General features: G+C 40.5%; 1 pseudogene; it reads left to right on the top strand.

Annotated features, from left to right (window-relative positions):
* Positions 1-5496: 5496 nt before the first annotated feature.
* Positions 5497-6010, top strand: LOC125313606 (annotated as a pseudogene).
* Positions 6011-6934: the final 924 nt, after the last annotated feature.

Below are 6934 nucleotides of genomic sequence, written 5' to 3' on the forward strand. Positions count from 1 at the left end.
CATGCATACATGTAATTAAAAGGCAGTCAAGCCACCCATGAGTTAAGGGCAAATTAGGATTTTGAAGATTTCTACATTATTAACACATGCTTCAAGAAAGAAAGCTTCTACAAGTCTATATTGTCATTGTGAATGTTCATAGGCTGATTTGGACGTGGTGTTCTCGTTCTCGAGCATGGACGGGGCTGAGTAATTCAATTTGAGCTGGGTGAACGCGCAAGACCTCTGCGGAAAGAACGGCTCAGAAGTTCTGCGCACCATTAGGCCTTTCGAGCTCTTGATGTTGGTCTATAAGCACTTGGACCTGTCTTCTTTAGGATCTTCAAAGCTGATGATTAAAACAAGCACAAAGGCCTTGTGCTCGATATAAGGAGGTCTCGTGATAATTGATTTCATTTTATTCAATTTTTCTTGTTTATAATAAGCTTCCTCATGGACCAACTTTCTGATTATGTCTTTATTTCCTTTTTTTGAAGGGGTTAAATTACAGCTCGTCTCGTAATTTAGAAATCCATAAAAAAATATTTTGCTGGGTTCGTGGACATGGATTTGAGTGGTGAAAAGATTTCTCTCGGGAATCTGGTAAGTAATATGATTCATCATATATACTTTACTTATTTCTTGTGGAGGGTGGGTCGATTTCAAAATTGCCAAAATTGAACGGAATTTAGTGAATGCGCATCCATTCAATTGTATAGGAAATTGTAATGATGATATGAATGTCCGGATCGATCATTTCGTGATGGAGAGCTTTGGGGCCGGAGGCAAGACATGCATCAAATCTAGGGTTTACTCGACTCTCGCGGTGTTCGACAACGCTCGTCTCTCTGTCTTCAACAATGGGACTCAAACGATCATGATCTAGACTCTTGATGCCCGGAACATGAACCGGGCCTCGATGAACCCATATCTTTTGTGACAACGCAGACCCAATAAGTACGGAGGGATGAGCTAGTGCAACGCCTTGGTAGTATGCGGGCAAGGCTAAGCGCATGTCTTCTGTCCCACATTGTCTGGGAGGAGTCCTAGGCTAGTTGGTAATGCTTGGGATTCTTTACTTTGTGTAACGCATTTTAAAGCCGTGAGGGTTCCGGCCTAAAGTGGACAATATTACACGGTTGTAGCCCCCTAATGTCCTTACATGTGGTATTAGAGCCGACTCTCGATCACGTGTGGGGCCACAGCGGGCGCTATGCTCGAAGGAGGAGAGAATGTGACCACTCAAACCCGGTAAGTACGGAGGGACAGGCTATTGCAACATCTTGGCGGTTCATGGAGTGATAAGGTGCGCTAGTGGATGAAGTGTTTGATAGAAACTTACTCGCATAAAACTACAAATGCAAGTGCTTTGTGTTTATCGGGGATTATTGGTAGCTCATGCTACCGATAAAATTTTGTCGACCACTAATTAAGTTTGATGATTATTATAGGTATTGTGCATATAGCTGGGTGATCAACAAGTGAAATTGAACAGTAAGTTTTGATGACAACGATTTGCCTTTAGGATTGAAACGTTGTGGTTTGATGCTTAGCCATGTATTAACTTATTGTGGATATGGAATTGTGACATGACGATTGATATTGTGGATCATAAGGCTGAATCGTGAAGTTGTGAATAGAGCTTAAATATTGATCTTGAGTGATACGAAATATAGTCACTATTCATATCGACCAAAGTGCTATAGATTGATGCTAGGCTACTGACTTTTAATTGGTCGCTTGATGGTTATAGTTAGGTTTAAGTTGTGAATCTATAACATACCTGGTTTAAATTGAGAACATCATGCATCGCACGGATTTATTTGTATTAAAACTATTGAGTTTTGAAAACGCCCATGCATGAACATATCATTGTTTTATATTAGATTTGATAAACCGTTAGCTTGATATGGGACAAGTTGTATGGGATACCTATAAACCGTAGTGAGACGTGGTATAGGACGTGTTGAACGGGACTCTCTTATTAGGTGCTTGGTTTGGTGACATCCCGTAGCAACCCGGTCTATTAAGATTGCAGGGAGTGGATAGCAGAGATAAGACCCGATCAAGGAGTGGCTCTGTCAGTCTTCTTGAAACAAATAGCGGTAGGAGTAGGAATGAACCAAGTCATATATTAAAAGGCTGGATCTAGGTATCATGCTAAATCTGATATTGTTCTCGATTCTGTATCGAAACGATTTCGAAAATCTAAAGTTGAATTGTGCTTTTCAAATATAAAATGTTTTTTTGGAACGTTTTCGATTTTGGATCGAAATGATTTCGAGTATGAATTGTTTTGTGCTTTTGAAACGAAATGGATTTCAAAAGGTAGGTTGCATCGTTTTTTATGTTTAAAATAATTTTGAAATTTTCAAAGTAAACCAATTGAAACAACATGCATTGCATCTCTAATATCGAAATAAAATATGAGGAATGGGTTGAGATGCAGTGGAAAGAAAATGTCTCGTGGGGAGTTGGTTAAAGTCTATTATGATACCTCCGATGGTAATGTTTTCGGAGAAGATCCCGTCTGTGTAAAGGATGTATTGTTTATATTTGCCTACGGTGATGTATCATGCAGAGGTTCAAAGTGAATCACGGAATGTCTCGAGGATAATTCCCGGAGATCCGGGGACTGTATCGAACATGGCCCAGTGAGATGGGAGTGAAATATTTTAAGGTTGTAACCAACGGAACCACAGACATGACACATGGATTTGACATCATAATTGGTAGACATTGTATAGGTATTGGATAGTAATGGATGATCTGCTTGAATATTCTTGATATACTGGACATTAATAAGTCCATTTTTAACGCCATTTGAATTAACAAATCATGAGAATGACATTGAAAAGTGAATTGAGAAGATGAGAATGAACGATGATTTTGCCGGATTGATAGATGTCGATGATGGCCCCGCATATAAGTTAAGATTGCGAGATGTGGCAATTGAGATCGAGTATGCAAGTGAAGCGTAGTGAGGCCACACCGTTAAATGAAATAATGACCATTGGGATCTCGCATTTAGATAAGGAAAGAGTAAGGGTTAAATTTCGGAGATGAAATTTCGTAAGGTAGGGAGGATTGTGGTGACCTGAAAACCCCATATGCTTAAGAGTGGATTAGTATTTAATGAGTTCGGATTATTTGATAACCTTTGAGAGATTATTATCCGAACTTGAAATATTATCATGGAATTATTATTGGCCCGATCATATTTTTAGGGACACTGTATATTTAATTAGGGTCATATTGGGCAAAGTACGTGCAAAATCGGGACGAAGGTAGGGAATAGCACGTGGCGGCATGTGGACATGTGGGGGGCCATGCGTCAATGCATGGCAGCTCGTAGGGCCACATGCCGCCGCTCGGGACATGTGACAAATGCAGTGCCATGTGTACTGCCATGGAGCTTCAGCTGTTAACTCGCCCAAGCCGACCGATCTTCACTCTGCTTCCCCTATATAAACCTCTAACGTGAGTTCATTTCGTCGTACGATTGTCACACGCCGTTATTCCGTCAAATTGTCACCGTGTTGTCTCTCTTTTTAGTAGTGCATCTTCGTCGTCTATGGCCGTGCCACCATCGAGCTGATGCTTTGACTGTCCGTCGGTGTCATTCTTGCCCTAGCCGTTCTAGCCACCCGTCTGTCTTTCCGCCCATATGTCATCCTGAATCGTTCTTCTCAAAATAATCGAGACAAGTGGAGTTCTAGTCTTTATTACTAGATTCTCTATGGTTTTTTCATTGCAAGCATTGTTCATCGATCAATCTTGATTTGTAGTGGTTGTGATCCGATTGATTCTATCCTTGGATTCTAGTTTGATTCTGATATTCTATTATTCTTGGTTTCTGGTTTGATTTTGAGATTCTATCCTTTGTATACCTTGGATTCTGTTGTAGTGCCTTTGATTGCAATCCTGCGATTCTATAACTAGTTTAGTCATTCGGCCTAGTAGTCGTACTTGCTGAGGAGCTTCGGCTTACTCCCGTTGATTAACCATTTTTCAAATGATCAAGTCGGCAAGAAAAAATAGTTGTGGAAAGTGAAGATCATGGAAGGGATGACATTGGTGGATCGGGAGTAGATTACTTTCCTTCGTAAATCCTCCCGGTTTAATCCATGTAAATAAAAAATTATTGTATTTGATAAGAATATGAATTATGTAAATCAATTTGCTGAATGATCTTACTTTTGTAAACATGTATGTTATCTGGTTAGTGAAACCATGTAAGGCCATACCCTTTACATGGGCATACCTACTAGTTGGTGTTTTGGTGGTTTATCAAGCACTTGTTCTGTATGGCCACCCTATTTAATTTTCCATTTAAGCTTCCACATGCGCCAATGTATAATGAAAGAAAGATTAAAGCAGAGAGCGAGTTTGGTAAACCTTAAGATGTGGCGCGCTGGGACGTCACATCGGACCACTTGAAAAACAGGTTCGGGAATTGGTTCCCATTCAAACCAGTTCGAGAACCGGTTCTAAATTTTTGAAACCAGTTGGAGGGTTGGTTCTCGGTTCCAAGTACCTAGGAATCGGACCGATTTTGGAACTGGTTTTTAGCAACTATTAAAAAAAAAATAGTCTCACTTGCCTCAACTTCTCTGTTTTTGGTGAATTGTAATTTCTATTGGCTTGCCTTGCAATTCATGTGTTTGCATTTAATTAATCATGTAAGAGTCAGGCAAGATAAATGTGTGACCGGCGCGAAAAATATGGGGTTCATTCTCGCGTGTTTATAGAGGCAACCTTTTTCAGCACAAATAATCCGACCCACGTAACTTCCAACGGGCGACCACTCTACAAGAATAGAGATCTTTTCTTTTATTGATAAACCTTGTAGATTATATAATCTCTATTAACTTTTTAGTTTGTTTTTCACTAGTAGGACATTTGATTGCCCGATGCTAAGCACCGCGAATACATTTTATTGGCACGTTTTAATATGTCCAGCACGACTAAGGTTTTCTAAGTTGATGTGTCTCTATGAAATTTAAAGTTTCAATTTCACGTAATAAAAAGGAAAGTGGCTGGTTCCCAGATAGTCCCTGAACCAATCCCCGAATATGTGACGAGGTAGGTTCCGAGTTTCAATTTTATTGGGTAGGTAGGTTTGAGATTTCAAAAGAAGAGAATCCTATTAAGATGAGTAGGGTGCAGATTCTCGGTGGAATTTAGACGGACGCTGAAGCGTCTCACCCCTAAATTATTTCCCTCCATTTTTAGGGAAAGAAAAATCAAAGGACAGTCTTTAAATGGTGTCCTGATAAGTGTTAAGTGTCTGAAAGTTAAGGCTCTTGATATAGACAGTATCTTCGAATAGCAAGTGTCAAACCCTAATCCATTTCTTCCATAGATATCAATTTCTTTCATAGGAGGAAGCAATCCCAAACTCGATTTAAAGGATCAACTAGCACCATTTCCTACACTAAAAGTATGTATTCTCCTACGTTCCTCTTCCAAACCTGATCAGCATCATCGTCTCCTTCAAAAAGAAGCTCCAACATTATGAAGACTCCAGCGCCCTTGACACTTCTTTCGTTCACTCAACTTCTTCTCAACACCATCCTCCCATCGCCGACTTTGTTGCCGACACGTGCCAGAAAACACCGTATGCCGACTTCTGCGTCTCAGCTCTCAGGTCTGACCCCCGGAGCTCCACCGCGGACACCCAAACGCTAGGCCTAATCATGGTCGACAAGGTCGACACAAACGCCAAGTCAACTCTGATCAAAATCAAGGACTTTCTCCACAAATCCACCGACCCAGGGATGAAGCAAGCGCTGACCTCTTGCGAGGAGTTGGAAAAATATGTCATAAGCGACTTGGTGCTCTCAAGCAAGGACAGTTTGACATTAGGCGACTACAAGTTCGCCGTGGACAACATGATGGAGACGGCCATTGATGCATCCAAGTGCGAAGCAGGCTTTGAAGGCAAGTCGCCATTATCGGACTTGAACGATTATGAGAACAAAGCGGCCTCGGTGGCTTCTGCCATTGCCCGTTCACTGCTGTGAGCACTGATGATCAATGAGATGGTTATGTTACATTAATAAACGTTGAAGAAGAAATGTTTAGCTTGGAAGCAAAATGAAAATTGAACCATAATGCTTCTTAATGAAAGTGTTGTTTTCGTTTGACAATGTTCTATGAATTGTATCAAACACCAAAGCATACTCATTTTAAAGCTGGTCGATATGATAGATAATATTTCCATGACCAAGCGCCTCTCCACTAGCTAATAGATATATGCCTAGACAAATTACAACAATTCAAACCTCTAAAAAAAGCGTTGTTATGGGACAAAACATGTGTTGCCATGAGACATGGAGAAACAAGAAAATCTGAGGTGCAGATTTTGAAAATTCAAACATAGAATTGGTTTGAGTACATGTAATCAATTACACACTGCGTCAGTCATGAGACATCATATGCTGTGCACCTAAGCGTGTGTGTGTGTGAGGGAGAACCGTCTAACTCGCTAGGCTTGAATAGGCATAATCAAATTTTCAAATGGACCATCTTGGTTTCAAGGTGTCTGAGCTATGAAAGTGAAAACATCAAAGTTTTGAGCAAGCTTTAATTGGTCGATTTCACTATATATATATAGATGAAGAAAAAATAATTATTTACATGTCGAAACCACACAAGGGATAAATGGAGTGGCCATCTCCACGCAGTTTGGGCATTGGAACATGGTACATAACGTGAAAGAGTAGTTGTTCTTTTATCTCCTGTAAATAGCCCAACTATAAGACGTGTTCAAGTACAAAATGTTCTGTTTGGCTGATGATGAGATATAAGAGATATGGATCCTCTCGATTTTGGGTTACACAGAGATAAACAAATAAGTGGTTTCACCCACCACGGGCATGGCGTGTTTGGTGAGAATCGAACCCTTTGGCGCCGGCGTAAGCCAAAGTCAGGGATTCGAAACTCTCCCAAA

This window comes from Rhodamnia argentea, chromosome 1 (genome assembly GCF_020921035.1).
Source record: "Rhodamnia argentea isolate NSW1041297 chromosome 1, ASM2092103v1, whole genome shotgun sequence".
In the NCBI taxonomy this organism is placed as follows: domain Eukaryota; kingdom Viridiplantae; phylum Streptophyta; class Magnoliopsida; order Myrtales; family Myrtaceae; genus Rhodamnia; species Rhodamnia argentea.